We start from the raw sequence: 17,102 nt of genomic DNA, 5'->3' as shown, positions 1-17,102 counted from the left end.
AGCACATATCTGTGCTGTATCTAGGTATTTATTGCCTTGTTTGGTGTCTGTGAAACTACCTAAGTTCAGTAAACTACAGAAGTCCTGTTGCTCTTTTAGAGGGAGAGTGTAGATATACATGTTTGCATAAGGTCAGACAACATTCCAGCCTACTGTATACACTACTATTACAGAAGGAATGTTAAAACACTCTCAACTTAGGGGTTAGAATATCCAAATGCTGCCATAACCTGTAACAAAAGGAAAATAGCCAAACCCAGAAATAAAAATAATTGCTGCAATAACCAGGCAGAAGTCAGGGGCTGTTAAAGGTTATACAGTTCCTGCACAAACCACTTAAAAAGAGTGGCTATGTTTCCATGCTGACTCATCACCACTTTTTTCACAGCTAATATTATTGTTGCACAAAATATCATAAAGCCTGGGAACAAAGAACACACTTCTAAAATTCTAGAAAAAAAAACTGTACATTTCAAGTAAAACTGGATTATTTTTCCACTCTTCTTTTCTTCGTCTTTGCACATTGACTTGATGAGAATCTCCCCTGTGAATGTGAGAAATGGATTTGACCCTATGGACCGGCATGTTTATTTTGATGATTCTAAATATAGCAAAGCATTATTGTCATCATCGATCCTCGAGAATTATTCACTTGTTAGTGAGTCGATAGTTTCGAGGGTTTATGGTATCATAAGGGATATTGACTGTCAAGTTTATTTACAGTAATTGATGTGTTTTTAATTGTTCTCTCTGTCCCCCCTACTCCTAAAATAACCAAACAGTGATTATCACTTCAGCAGAAATAGAAGAGACTCAAGTCAGAGGGATAAAGGTTTCGGAGTATGCATACTTGAGGAAAAACGGGGCATCCCTAAAGAGTCCCCAGGAATGTTCTGATGCTGACAGAAGCTTAAGCAGCCCTCAGAAGCCATGGACCACTTTCTCCCATGGGAATCATTCCCTGCTTTCCCTGAATCAAGTGGTTTCCTTCCCCCGTGTCTCTGTCCTGACTTTCCCTTTATTGCCTTTCACAATGGTTGACCATCTTCCATGCAAAATTATGTTACAAATAATTTGCAATCATATATATATATATATATATATATATATAGAGAGAGAGAGAGAGAGAGAGAGAGAGAGAGAGCCACTAAATTCATTTATGAGATTATTTCCACTGTTATTCTGTAAATGTCCTAAAAGTGAGAGTGATTTTGTTTATTAGTCCTACATCCTTACAGCCTGACTTCCTGCAAGGACACATGTCCAGTGGAAGTTTGTAGAGATCTAATAGGCTCAATGACAAGAATTCAGAGCCAGTCAGCTAGTCTTCAATTTCTGGCTCTGCCATGTACTGCTGTGTAGCCCTGGGAAATTATCAACTGCTCCATGCCTCAGATTCCTCATTTATATAAAATGGTAAGAGAACGGTTATAGTGTACCTGTGAGAAGAGGTGAATTTTTATTTGTCCAACAGAGAAATAGCAAGAATATTGATCATGGTAATTACTACTGGATGCTGTGACAACCATCTCCAATATCTGACTCAACAAAATGAAAAATTATGGTCCTTGTTGGGTGACTGTTCTCTCAATAATGTCTTAGAGATCTAGTTCTTGTAATACCACCATCTTTAATGTGTAGGATCCCACGTTCCACACACAGAGTGAAAAGGAGAATTGTGAAGCTAGCTTTTGAGATCAGACAAAGCAGGTAGGAAGGCTGCCTCCATAAGGAATCGTATTTCAGTGGACATTTGCTGTTCTCAGCTCATTATCAAACTATGCAGAAATCTTAGGAGCTAATAAAAGCTTTGTTTCATGACTAATGGGCCTACAGTGAAAGATCAACTTTTAGTGAAAGTTAACGATTGCTGTAGCTATCAGGAGCACAACTTGTCTTAGTGACTATTCTATTGCTGTGAAGGGACACCGTGACCATGCCAATTCTTACAAAAGATAACATTTAATTGGAGGCTTGCTTACAGTTTTAGAGGCTTGGTCTATCGTCAACATGGTGGAGAGTAATATACATGACACATGGCACTGGAAAAGTAGCTGAGAGTGACATCCTGGTCCATAGAGAGAGAGACAGACAGACAGAAACAGAGACAGAGATAGAGAAGTTGGGCCAGGCATGGGCTTTAAAACTTCAAAACCTTTCCTCAGTGGCATACTTTCTCCAGCAAAGCCACACTAGCTCCAACAAGGTCACACCTCCTAATCCTTCTAATTCTTTCAAATAGTGCCACTTCCTGGTGACTAGACATTCAAATATATGAGCCTATAGGGGCCATTCTTATTCCACACCACACAGCTCCCTAGGAGCCTCATGAATCTTAAGAGTATTAAAGAGATACTTATGGAGATCTGAACATTTCTATAAATATGATCAAATCTCTCTATGTTCAGTCATGAACTGTTGGCCTCCTAGTTCAATTTAGTTATCTAGAGGAGAGATAAGAACATTGTTTTAAAAGCATTTCAATACTTTAAAGAAGAATGTTACCTCTGCAATGTGAATTAGATACTGGTGCTCTTTATTGGGATTTTGCTTCATTGACCTAATACACAGAATAGATGAGCACAAACAGACAAGTTTCTCTCTGCACCATTTTGAATTCTTCTTATAAGGAATAGTTTGCTTTTGCTACCTATTGGTTAAACAATCCATAATTTCCATTTGAGACATTTTTGTATAATATTTCTTTCTCATTCATCTGTAAATGGACCCACAACAGGCATAGCCCTGGAAGAATGGTGTACGAGCCTCAGTGAACCAGACACGGTGCTGAGAACTTTGGCACACATGACCTCTACTCTCTACAATGACCCAGCACATGTTAGTAATATCATCCTCGTTGTGTGGTTTGGGAAACTTTGCTTCAAAAGAAGGATAGTAACTTACCTAATGTCACATTGTCAGAAAAGGATGAATGGGTATTTTGGACTGAACTTCACTGCTCCTCATCATTTCATGCAGCCTCCCCTTGACAGGACTCTGCCCTTGGAGATCATTTTCAAAGTAAAAATGATGCAGAAAAAAATAGCCATCTATTAAAAATTATTCCTTTGTCATCTCCTGTTTCTTGTCATGACTGCGATGGAGGCAAGCATCAGTTGTTTGAAATATTCAATAACAATCCCTTGGATGGTAGTTCTAATTTTAGCATCCTGTGAACTCAGTTTCTTCGGGCAATGAATAATTTGCATGGAAAGTTTACTTCTGAGCAAGACGTTCGAGTTGAAACCAAGGACACTTGGAATAGCTTCATAGGAGAAGCTGGTCTCAGAACTGTATTAAACTTGCTAAAAATTCAACATTGATGGCACACTATTGATTATGTGCTTAATCTTTTTATAGTTTTCAAGTGTCTATTAAATTCTACTTCAGCACAATAACCATTTATACCTCCATAATGATAATGGCAAGGCAATAATTTTTAGAAGCATGTTGGAATCCTATTTTATTCTTAGCAATAACCTTTGCCAGCCCTAGGTCATTCTCCTTCCAAGATTTCTGAAAATATTGAAAACTGTGACATGAAAGGGGGGGGCAGACAGAGCTGTTCTATCCACGGCTCTTTCTCATAATTTAGGACTTATTCTCAATGTGATTTCACGAGTTACTGAAGATGTCCTGTCGTATCTCACTCTCATCCACTCAAACACAACTTTGTCATGATTCTTGGTGACTTCTTCAGGTCAAAACTTAACAAGTGTGTCAGCTACCTTTCTCACTGCTGGGATGAAATACCTGACACACGTGAGTTAAGAGGGGAAAGGATTTATTTTGACTGACAGTTTGAAGGTGCAGCCCACCTTGACGGGGAAGTTCTGGAGGCAGCATCTCTAGGTGACTAGTCGCCCTGGATTATCCGTCATGGGGCTGAAAACAATGAAGGCTGGCGCTCAGTGGACTTCCTTTTGACTTAGTTCATGACCCAGGCCCGTGGAATGTTGCCACTCACATTTAGAGTAGTCTTCCTGTAGTGGGTCCCTGTTCCTCCTATGACCTTAAGGTACCAGTCCCTAGGGGTGGTACAGGTACCTACTACATCCTTCCCACCTCAGTTGGCCTGTCTAGAAAATTCCTTGCATATGCAACCAGAGTTCTATGTCCTAGGCAATTCTAGGTTCTGTAAAGTTGACAGTGTAGCAAGGAAGTAAATATTTTAAGCTTTGCAGCCCAAGAGATGTAGCCAAATATAGATTTCAGGTACTTACATCACACTGAAGAAGCCTCTCCTGCCCCTCTTCACCCACATCATTTGCCAGGGTACCACCATGGTCATGGGACTCTTAAGCTCTTAGCATGTGCTCTTTTCTCAGGAATCCACCACAACTTGGGCAGGTGGCCAGAGGAAGTGATCCGACTCATAGAAGCATTGATCCGGGGCTGAGGTTCCACAGCTGGCAACCTCAGTTGCCAATAACAGAGTCTATGGGTAGAAAGGGAGCAGTGTGAGTCTTGAGATGAGAACATCATTGTTCTAAAGCAGAGGTCGGTGCCTTCCTGATGTCCAGTGCTCTCTTTGATCTGTCTCTGTTAACATTCTGACTTCCCGTTTGGTCCCTGCTCCACTGGTTCCTTTGTCACTCCTTAAACTATCCAGGCTCATCCCATCTGAGGCCCTGCTCAGTGTGTTGCCGCTGTTTCACAAAGTGATGGGACCCTTTAATATCCATGCTAGTAGTATATGAGAGTCCCAGTCTTCCTGTCTCTTTGCCATGGTTTGCTGTATCTCTCTCTTCAACATTGTCCTGGAGGGTTTGAAATGCATCTCATTCCTGTTTGATGAGAACGGAAGATAACACAATTTATGCACCCATTGGCACTTTTATATCTTCCTTAGGGAAAACCTCTCCAAATTATTTGTCCATTTTAAACTTTCATTTTCTGTTGTTGAATTATAAGAGCTCTTCATATATTATGAATACTCAGCCCATATCAAATCAATACATGATTTGTTAATTCTGTAAGACCGCCCTTTCAGTTTCTTGGTAAACTCCTTCAAAGTAAAAAAGACTTTGAGCCTTGATTAAGTAAGTTATACTTGCTTTTTTTTTCTTTCATGTGGTGATTTTCTTTGACATGTCTAGGAAACCATTTTCTAACTGATACTCATTAAGATTTATTGTTTTCTTCAAGTTTTATACTTTTAGTGTAATTCTTAGGTCTTTAGTGCATTTTGAATTAACTTTTAGTGTGACATAAGGTCTTATTTATATTAATAAAGCTATGAATAAACTGCTGTGAAGACCTCTGACCATGATTTTGTAAATATGTGCACCAGTTTTCTGAATCCTAAATTGGCATGCATTTGCCATCCCTGGGAACAGGCAGTATTCCAGTGTTATTATAGCTTCACAGCTCTCCAGCATGTGTGGCACACTCTGCTCCACGAGCTCACTAACATTTGTGGGTGTCAATTTTATTTTAATTGCAGCCATTCCGGACAGTGGTGTCTCACTATGCTTGGTATTACCTGTCATTTTCCTGATGATTAATGACACTAAACACCTTTTCATATGTTAAACAGGGAATTTTAGTTCTAACAGATTCTTTTATCAAGTTGAAAAACCGTGGCCCATTTTTAATCGTATTTTGATTTTTGATTTATAAAGTTCCTAGCTCTTGTTGTAAGTACTTTATCAGAGGAATGCATTGTGAACATTTTAATCCCAGTCTGGCAGGCTTTTTCATATTTTCAATGGTTGAACTTGGCAAAATACAGGTTTTTGTTGTTGTTGTTGTTAGTGCTTTTTTTTTTACCCTCTTATTTCAGAAATATTTCCATGCCCTACAGTCAGGAGATATTCTTGCATGTGTCCTTAGGTAGATATATACGCTCCAACTGTTGAGGTGTCTCAGCCAATAGAGACCCTTGATGCCAAACCTTAGGACCTGAGGATTCCAGGACCCACATGATGGAGGGAGAAAATCAACTCCCACAAGTTATCCTCTGACCTCTACACGTGCCAGGTAGCATTCAGTGCATATCACTCACCTTTTATAGCAACAAATAAATAAAAGTAATAAATGTAACTGAAAACTGAAAATAATTACACGTACCTTGTTTCTCCTTTTAGATTTAGGGCATGTCTCTATTAAATTTTAGATGGTAATCCTTTGACAAGATTTAGTTTTTTTCCTTCAGAATATCCAATAATTCCAACACTACCATTGGAAAACTCTTCTACTCCTAGTGAACTACACTAGAGCAATCAAAAATGTTCATGCATTTTTTGTTTGGGGGTTTGGTAGTATACAACTCCAACTATTTTACTTTGACTTCGTTTGGTTTTATTTGGCTTTGGTTTCTTTAGGGAAGGTCTCTCTGTATAACCCAGCTAGAAGTCACTATGTAGCCCAGGCTGGCCTTGAACTCACAGTCCTCCTGTCAGTACTTCCCCTGTGCTGAGATTATGGCCATAGAAGACCACACCCAGTTCTAACTTTGTTCTTGACTATACTCAGTTCTTTGCATTATTATATAAATATCAAGGTAAGCAGGCTCACTTCCATTCTTTAAAACTGATACATTTTAACTGGAAGTCCACTAAATCTATAAATCAACTTGAAGGTAGGTGACAGTCGAACAACACTGTTATTAACAAAAGTCCATGTATTTAAAGCATCTTTCATTTCAGCAGTGTGGTAGTTTCTAAGGATACATTGCATATGTCTTGTATTTTTGGAAAAAAAAGAGTTCTTACACATTTGATGCTTTTGAAAGCTAATGTAGATAGTAAATTTTAGGTTTACTGATATTGTTTATTGCTCTCAAATAAAAATGCAGTTGGTTTTGTACATTAATGTGATTGATACCCATTTAGTAGTGTTGGTGTAAGGCTTTGGGCTTTTTAATCATTGCTTCTGTGAGTTGATCTCCAGTATATTGCTAATATTGCTACTTTTGATTGGCTAAGGAGAAAGAGGTGTGATGGGAGGATGTCATCTAAACAAAGAGTCACTCTGGGTCTACACAGAAAACCAAGCAAAGGAAGTCCAACTGAGTTTTCATCTTCTAGTCTTGCCGTGCTCATTTCTCATTACAAACCTCATTGATTCTTGAGAACCTCTAGAATATTCTAGAGCAAAGTAAAGTTATCAAATGGCTTATGCTGAAATTATTCCAAAATTCTCTGTCTCCCTCTTTTTGTCTCTTATCCCTAAATTCTGAGTACTAAAAGACTAAAGCCATGTCTTCAAACATTTTTAAGAAGAAAAGAAAAAAACCTAAATAAATAATTGCATGGATAGAGATAAAAATTAATAAAAATTGAAATCTGTAAAATGATCTCCAGGCCTTATTGAAAATCACTAAGAAGTGACAATTCTCAGTTGAAGTCTCCTCTTTTTCTCTAACTAGATGCTTGGCACCGAATAAGTACTTATATAAGCCTTATTTTCTATAATTTTATCCTGGTGACTGGTGATGTCAGCCGCTGCCTCTTGGGAATTTTGTGGAGGTTCAATGGGATGACGTGTGTGTGGAGCACCTGTGGTGTCCGGTGTTCCATAGACACTCAATTAGTACCAGATCTTTCGGCTCTGCTATTTTGAGAAATATCACACTTAAGCTTTTCCTGAGGAAGTTTGGGATGTGAGTCATTGGAAATTAATCTGGTAGATCTTATTAAGCATGGCGTGTTTTTCTATTTTTAAACTGCAACCACATCTCAAATAATATTTAATTTCAGAAGAATTCAAAGTCTAAATAATTCACTCTTCCCTCACATGACAGTAGTGATAGCAGACACCATATAAATTTAAATGCCTCTTCTGTTAGAGCCTGATGCTTTCCTCCATCCCTAAATAACCTTTCTTCACTCCTTTCAGACACTCATCCTCATCTTCACCATTATCTCTGAGGACTCAAATATATTTCAGTCTCATAACTAGCAAGAGAATATCTAAACACATGAACACGTCAGCCATGATGCTCCACAGAGCACTGCCCCAACCTCATCCTCTCTTGGGTCTTTACTTCCTGTTCATGCTCTCTCTTGTGTCAAGAGTCTGTTCCCTGTTCTTTCTAAGTCAAAGCTCTTCCATTCTAGCTTTTATCTCATACTCTTTACTTCCCTATAACTTCACTCAATCATTTATTTCCTTTGTCTTTTATGTTCTTTACTTCCTCTGAAATGGCGCATTCTGTTGGTTTACAAACAGGTTGACATTTGTTCCATGACTCTCTGTGGAATTGTCTTTTACTCTGCTTTGCTCACTTACATTTTTAGCCCTCTCTATAATTTCATGTGTGAATTAAAGATCAATTTTCCCGTTGCTGACTGCTTGGAGTTTTCTCATATTCCACCCATAATTCAAATCCAGTGAAATGAATTGTTACAACCTTTAATGAAATGTTGTCCTTTTCCATGCTCCCAACACTCATTTAATCTTGAACAATTTTAAACCCCACCCCTTGCTGGCCCAGCAAGCAAGGAGAGAATTGGAACTCAAAGATCTAGACCTCTTGGAGCAAATCATTGAGCCTACTCAAGTGTATAAGGCCAATCAGCATTTGAAAGGCAGTTATAAGAAAAACTAACAGTAAGAGCAGTATTCAGAGGCTGAAATGCTGTGAAACTTAGGCAGCTGAGAGTATGTTGATCCTTCCCAAGTCATTCTCCTGGTGGGAATGGGCTCTAATCCATAGTTGGGGACACAATTAGAGCTCCCAAGAATACAAAATTCATAAACACTTGTCAGGGCTGCAGTAAAAGGGGTAGAACCCAAAGTAGTTTTCTTAGATTTGATGATAGAATTTATTGCAAGTTGATAGACTAATGCAAATCTAGGATTGAGACAGAATCTAAGACAAAAGTAGAAGATATGAGACAAAACTTCCTTAGATACCATGGCAACTTTATGAAATCTAGATTAACTGAATCAATTTTATTCTATCAAAATAGCTTTGTTGGCTATTTACTGTGTATAGAGCAACAATAAGCTCGAGGCTAGGGATACAACTGTGAATAAAAAGGAACTCATTCCTACCTAATAATCTTTTCTTCAAACAATCTTGGTGAATCCAAAACAGAAAGAGCCAACATTCCCATGAGGAGGGGTAGGATGATAAGATGGGGACTCCAGTGGGCTGGGATAATAAATGATGACTGTTATCTGAGATCCTTATGAAGCAACAGGAAATGTCCAGACTTGTACATCCTAACTCTTCAATGTAGCAACAGAAAACTTCCCTTGTTTATTTCTTAAACCATGCCATTCAGACTTGCTGGTGAGAGCCATTGCTTTAGAACTAAGGGAGTTAAACCCAAAGGCTCCACACGGAACCATTTGGCCTTCGTTGCACCCAGTTTTTAGCTGCAGCAGTAGCTGGAGAAGCTTATTCTTGGCTCAGGCTGTGTGTCGACGCTGGTGGCAATCGCAGCTCTAGTCAGTCAGGCTCCTGGCTGTTGTCCAGAACTAGAACCCAAGGCTAGGTGATGTCACTGGTTGCAGTTCCCTCATTGGATGGGTTCTTCAGTATTGGCTTAGGGGCTCAGTCCTTGGATGTGAGCCTTGAACTTGATTAACCAGCATGCTCCAAAATTTTATGAACCATGTAATATCCTTTTTCAGCTTAATAAGCCAGATTTGGTTTCTACCACTGACAACTAAAAAACTCCAACAAATAGGAAAGGCCTCCCAGAGGAGACAATGCAAAATTGAAATGCTTAGGAGAATGGAGTTTAGCTAGGGAAAGATGAAAAGAAAATGTTTAGAGAAGGAACAATGTGGTCCATTGGAGGGAGAAGGGAAATGGTATTTATAGAATTGAAAATATTACATGGTGTGGGGGAGGGTGGGTGGTGAGAAGACAGAGCAGTAAGCAGAGGTCTCTCTACACAGGATCTCACAAGTCAGTGTCAAAAGCATTTTAGCAAGTCTCTCAATAAAGGAGTGACATAGAGATTGTGGCTGGAGGTCTGAGTCAAGGCCCTGGGACTCAAGTTAATGTTACTGTTCTCCTAGACCTGTTTGCTATCCCAGGCAATAACATGCCCAGAAATCTCTGTGGTTGAGATTAAGATTCTTACCTACATTTCCAATTTAGGCACTGCAACAGAGGACATCTAATACAAGGTGCCAATTATGAAAGGTTTTCCAACATGGATCATGAAAACTGCTTATGGAAGGTTCATCCAGCAAAAGTGTCCAGTGGACAGACTTTCAACTCAGCATAAAAATATAAGAAAAAGAATGATTACTGAAGACACTATATACTTTGGACACAGGATCCAGAGGATCCCAGCCGTTTCTGACCTGAAATTCTTCTTTTGCAGACTTGCTTTCATGGTGCCAAAAGATGCCATGCAGGCTTTCCAGGGAAGGAAGCAATCCACAGTCTTACCCAACTAGGATGCCTACAGACTAAAACAATGACCAGCACAGTGCAATATCCCTGCAGGTATGTGAGCTCCCTAAGAATGTAATAGTGGCACACATACCTTGATGATAAGCAACAGCCCTCCAGCTGGACCTAAGACCCACTCAAGAAGAGGAATATCATTCCTGGTACTGGAAAATTAGACAACTGTCCAACGCCAATAAAGTCATGGATCCTGGAGAAGACCTATAACCATCACTTTACTCAACCAGCATAATTCCTAACTACATCCAAAATACTTATCCTTATACCCACAGGTAAGCATAGGTCTCACCCCTCATTAAAGAAACATCTCCTTGCAACAAAGAAAGACAATTACAGAAAAACGTAACTGATAAAAGTAGAGAGAACAAGTGGCTGTATGGTGTCCACTCCCAATTGTTCCATGTACAGCACAACGTCTGCACCTAAGGCTCATGCTGCAGGTCGCAGGAATATATCATAAGAACTCAGCTGGTTATGGCAAAGTCACTACCTGGAGGAATCAGGGAATTCCTCCAGAGGAAGCCAAATCCCAAGGAGTTTTTGGTGTTACTTGGCTTGTTATATATCAGCTGTATTCTGTTATGAAAATCATGTGTGCCTTCATAGTTTTCCCCAATTGACTTTTCCCTAAGAAGGGCTAACAGTGTGGACTGATCACTCTCTGGACATACACATTCCAGGTATTTGGAGAACAGCCTCGGGAAAGGCTTTCTCTGGAATCAGATATCTCCCTTGGCCACTTTCAAGGACTAGCAGCAGTAATAACAGTCCACATGCAAGTCTCCTGATTTAAGGTAAATTCCACAAGAAGACACCACCTAGGTCAGGTGGACATTAAGTAATAGCTTTACACAATTCAGCTCGGACCCCTCTTTCTTACAGCCTTACTAACTTTATAGACCGCTAACTCCTTACCTAACCACTTCTAGGAATATTTAGATAACCTCCTGCACTGACAGCTATGCTCAGCCAGAACCCCAGTTCAAGCCTCCCTGTAATTATCATCATTAGCAGCATCCGGCCAGGTCCATCCCCAGATGGAGGAGAGTACTTTATCAGAGATACCTCTGTATTCTCTAAGAACAGACTTAACCATCCAGGCTACCTGTTTGAGAAGGCCTGGCGGATGTGCCAATTAAGTCTTACTTCCTCCTTTCCCAAACCTTACCTCCAGTTCCAGATCTCCCTTTAACTATCACCAGAGGCATCCAGCTGTACACAGGTTGCCTAGCGACTGAGCACACTTTCCCCCACCCTGCAGAAAAACGGCAGATAGCTTGGACAGATAGGAGCCACAGGAAAAAAGAAGGCAGTTTTACTTTCTCCCATTGACCTAGCAACTTATAGATTCTTAACATTTTCTACCAATCACGTTTAAGATTATAGTTGAGCACATAAGAGCCCTCTTCTTAGATATTACCTGAATTCAGCCTTTAGTTAATTCATTTCCCCATTGGTCACTTCCCTTTGGGGTTGCAAATGATAATTAACGGTTATTGCCTCCCTATGTGATTCTTATCACCCTTCCATTTGACCCTGGAAGCCTGGCTTTATATACCAGGACTTCCAGGGCACAGGGGGTCAGAGAAGAGAAAAGAGAATGGAAGAACTAGACGGGTAAGAACTTGAGAGGAACAAACTGAGATGGGGAAGAACTAGATTGAAGGACTAGAAGAGAGTACCAGAGGAACGAGATGGAAGATGAGGATGAGCCAGATGGGGAACAACAAGATGAGGAAGAACAAGATGAGGAAGAACAAGATGAGGAGAGAGAAGGAGATGGAAGAAAAGATGATACGGGAAGGAACAAGATGGATGAGAACCTAGAAGGGGCAGAACAAGATGAAGGAATTAAGATAGAACCCAGAGGGGACCGCAGACAAGTGTAGAGAGAAATCAGGCAAGGAAAGACCTAAATATGAGAGCAGAATATAAGCTTGTAACTGACACAGAATAATAAAGTATATGGACTAAGGAGTTTCGTGTACATAGATTCATTTCTTCTCATCAAAGATTAATTATCAGCTGGTTGTAGATTCTTCCCGGACCCTGGGAGGGAACTATCGAGGGGCTGGACCCCCGGAGTCCCCGATAGGCTCATCGGTCATAGTAGTAGAAGAGGGACAGAAAGATTATAAGAGCCACAAAAACATGAAGTTTGTGGTGAGACTGTCTCCTAGGAATATTGGAGAAGCTATACCCATGAAGTCTTATCAACATGGCTGCCTGAACAAGGATGACACCAGCAGACATGCTAATATGGAAGGGAGAAACCTCGTGGGGTCTCAACATGTGGACAAAGAACTACAGGCAACTAATGAATGCTGGGAGGGGTAAAAATAGTCTTCCTAGGGGAAGACCACGCCAGCTGCTTACCCAACACCATGTGGTCATCCCTGAAGTCATATACTTAAAGTAACATTATTATATAGACTAAGTAGGTTGTATTTATGTATTTAGGAGTGTGTGTGTGTGTAAATATATATGTAACAACTAATAAAGAAATAGTGGCCTTGAATTTGAGAGAAAACTAGGAGAGTGTGTGGGAAGGGGTTGGAAAGAGAAAGGGGAAAGCAAAAGGTGATGCAATTTCAAAAAACCATGAGCGTGTGCAGTATGCACACATGTTCACATAAATAGAAGCCAGAGCTCAATGTCAGGTGTCTTCCTCCATGCACTAGAGGAAACTCCAGTGTCAAAGATATCAGAGTAGCATGTCCCTGGGACACTTACAGATGTTGTTAAATGGTTCTAAAGCCAAATAAGATTGGGAAACACTGATTGAAACCAAGCTTCTGTTCTAAGGGATTTCTCAGAATGGCCAATGTACACTGACAGCCCAAGATAAAGAGTAAGCATACAACACACTCTAAATACATTTGATGACTGTCTTGTAGACCTTGTATCATGCTAGATGACCCAGCGAACACATCTCTGATCATTCTTTTTCCTTGGTATGTCCCCTGGGTCCTGTAAAACTGGGTCTTGGGTCAATGTTTACCTGAAAGAGAAAGACAAAAACTGATTGAAGCATGACTCAGGACATGTCACTTGCTGAGTGACTCCCATCTCGCTGGGATGAAGCCCTAAGCTCACATGCCATTTCTTTCATTGCCACTTTACCTCCTTTGTCTATACTGCTAACTTCCTGCCTGTGGTATTGGTCACCATTGTTCTCACAGAGAAAATTCTTTCATTAAAAGTCTACCCTCTCCAGGATCCCAACAGGTTTTCACATAGGAATCATGCATCTGACATGTACTCCAATTACTATACATACATTTGAGTATTGAAAAGCTAGAACCTTTAAGTAAGGAAGGGAGGATTCTTACTGAAGGTGCTTCTAAAAGGCAGGTGCTCTGAGTCAAATAAACCAACCCAAGGGTCAGTGAAGAAGTTTCCTCATCCATCATTAATTGCAAAGTCAAGTCAGTCTGTAGATAGGCATATTCAGATCACAGTTGTATGTCCGTTCCCTCAGGGTCTTTATCCCAGAGATATGACACTCCCAGCAGGCCATGGGCATATGCTGAACCTTTTGCTCTTACCTCCAGATAACTTGTACATTTGCAATGATTTCAAAAATTATTTGTAATAATTCGGTTAATGTCTATTCTCTCTCACTCATCTAACACTCTTTTCTAGGCAAGACTATGATTCCTAAGCTCCCCCATACCACTAAGAACTGAACCTGAAGTGCTGATGCTCACAGTAAATATTTGAGGGTAAGAGAAGCTGACCACATTCCCAGAGATTCTAAAGAGCAGGGGGAGGAAAGAAATTTACCTTTCTTGTGCATACAGCACCTAGTATGTTTCCAGAATTTGAAAAGAAAAGAAAAGAATGAGAGGACACCTCCATATGTTTCTGATGATTGAGTATTTGACGTTCCCACCAAATTCAGAAGTTCGTTAAGTTGATCTGGTTTAAAGCCTTGTATTACTTACTTTCCTTAAGACCGTAACCAAATACCTGACAATCAACTTAAAGGTGGAAGAGATCATTTGGGCTTACACTTTAAGAATGGATATAGCCACCACGATGGGTATGACATGGTAGGAGTGTGAGGTCTCTGGTCACATTGCATCTAGAGTCAGGTGTCAAATATCGGACAGGAAATGGAACCAGATAATTAAAGAAAAAGGCACACCTGCCGTGACTCACTGTCTCCAGTGAGACTCCACTTCCTAATGACCCCATAACCTTTCACAATTGCACTCTGTTAGGGACCTAGTGATCAAATACATGAGCTTGTGGGAGACACTTCACATTCAAACTACAATCGACCTAAAATAAGAACTCTTGGTATGTAAATAGTTACTTTAAGAAGGATGAGACTTCAAGGTTTTACACAAAGTCAACTCATATTTGGAAAAGGCAATCAAATCAGTTGCTTTTCCCCCTGAATGCTAACCTTTATTACTCCACATACTCTCCAGTATCTACATAGACGTAAATGCACTCATAACTGTGTCTTTGTTTAGCTCTTCCCATTTTAAACTACCTCTCCACTTCACTATAAACTGTACATTTAGAGCTTCATTTGTGGCCAAAACGCAATTGTTTAATTGTGCAGTATGCAATTTGTAATATAATTATGCTGGTCAAATTATTTCCTGGGCTGCTCAATTACTGTGATTACATTTGTTAAGTTTACAAGCCGCATGCTGTTATTCTCTTCTTCCCTCTGGCTGGTAAATAGTTTGATTTCGTTTTTTTTAGTTCTTAAGTCCAGAGCTTGGAGTGGGTGTCATAAAGGGTAGTGTAATTTGATATCTTGTTTCGACCATTACTGCCCCACTTGTGTTAATGAAGACCAGTGCTGAGGCTGTAAAAACCTCAAACAACTTCTGTTCTGCATCCGCTCCACACTTAGCAAGAGAGATTGATGAGAACATCTTCCAGAGTAGTTCATCTCAGACGGAGAAAACAGGCAATATTTAGTGGGGGCTTTCTGTGTGCCGGGCACCAGACTAAGCACTTTGCACACATTTCAATGTTTCTCCACAGAGCAAGCCTGTGATGACCCCTGTGTGCACCCAGGGGCCTAAGAAGCAGAGCCTGTGTCCAGGTGGTTTATTTTGATACATGAGTGTAAGGAAAAGGGGTAAGGAATAGGAAATTTGAAACAGGGAGGTACTGTAGCTGGAAGTTTTCCTGTGCCCACCTGGCTCCTGTAGCCCCACGGTCAGGATAAATCTCTCTCACCTGCCAGTCCCCCAAGTAAACACATAGAGGTTTATATTAATTAAAACTGCTCGGTTATTAGCTCAGGCTTAGTACTAACCAGTTCTTACACTTAAACTCAATCCATTTCTGTTAATTTATATGTTGCCATGTAGCTTTACCTGTGTGCCATTACATGCTGCTCCCTGGACGGCAGGCTGGTGTCTCCTGACTCAGCCTTCCTCTTCTCAAAATTCTCGTCTGCTTATCCCGCCTATACTTCCTGCCTGGCTGCTGGCAATCAGCATTTTATTAAACCAGTGTACAAAAGCATTATCCCACAGCAAGGTACCAGCAACAGATCAGGTCAGGAGCAACTGGGGTTCTGCTGCCAATGACAGCAATGGAATGTTGTAAAGAAAATGTCCCAGAATCACGTCTAAGACTCAGAAGGGAGGGGAATTTCCCCCTGGATCCTGTCTGTCTTGGCCAAGAGTTTTTGCATAGGTTGCTTCCAACATAGCCCTTCCGGAATTGTCATGCCCACCATAGTGAGCCCTGAAGGTGACCCACATAGCTGGAGCAGGGAGTCCTTGAGGCGGAAAGTGAGACATGCAAGTGACAACCACAGAGGACTGTCATCAACTCCATCTAAGAGACATCCTATACTTCCTGCTTTTCTTTTCTTTTTAACATCACTATACCTTTAACTCACCAGCATCTGACAGCCTTATTGAAACATAAATGATATTTTTAAATGTATATAATGTACACATTTTTGTAAGTTTGAGACATGTGTACAAAGGCATGCTATCATCCCAATAACTGAGTTGATAAATAGTCTCGTCTCCAAAAGTCTCTTCATATCCTTCCACGTGTATGTAGTGAAGATTGTGGTTGGTGTGGGTGGGTTTGAGTGGGTGTGTGGGTGTGGGTGTGGTTGGTTGTGTGTGAGTGTGGTGTAGTGTGTATTAGGGACACTTAGCTTGAGATAGTCCTCTTAACTTTATAAGTGAAAAACACCAGATTGTTAACTAAAGGTATCGTGCTGTACAATAAAATTCAAGAACTCATTCATCTTATGTAACAGTTACCTTTTTTCCTACATCTTCTATTTTTATGCTCCTAAAAGTTTGAGTATTTTGTGATATTGCAAATAAATAGACTATAGTTATTTTGTGAGTGACTTATTTCACTAAGTAAATGTCCTTATGGGTTATTCATGCATTTTTTAAAGGTGGATATTCTCCTGTGTGTATCTATCACATTGTCTTCTTCATTTATGTTGGTGGACATTTGGGTTGTTTCAATTCTTGACATTGTATTTAATGCCTCAATGGTCATGGGAGTGAAAATATCTCTTCAAGATCTTGACTTTGTGTTTGCTGTGTTGGGGATGGAGCCCACACTAGTGTTGTCTCACAGAGCTGTATCCCTAGGCCCATTCTATGATTTTACTCAACCCTTCATTCTGTTAATGTGACACTTGAGCTCATTGATTTGCATATGCCCAACAATCCTTGTAAATCTGACGTAAATCCCAATTGGTCCTGGC

The sequence above is a fragment of the Peromyscus californicus genome, unplaced genomic scaffold, assembly GCF_007827085.1.
Source record: "Peromyscus californicus insignis strain IS unplaced genomic scaffold, ASM782708v3 Scaffold_24__1_contigs__length_46423439, whole genome shotgun sequence".
Classification (NCBI taxonomy): domain Eukaryota; kingdom Metazoa; phylum Chordata; class Mammalia; order Rodentia; family Cricetidae; genus Peromyscus; species Peromyscus californicus.
This window is presented reverse-complemented; position numbering follows the sequence as displayed.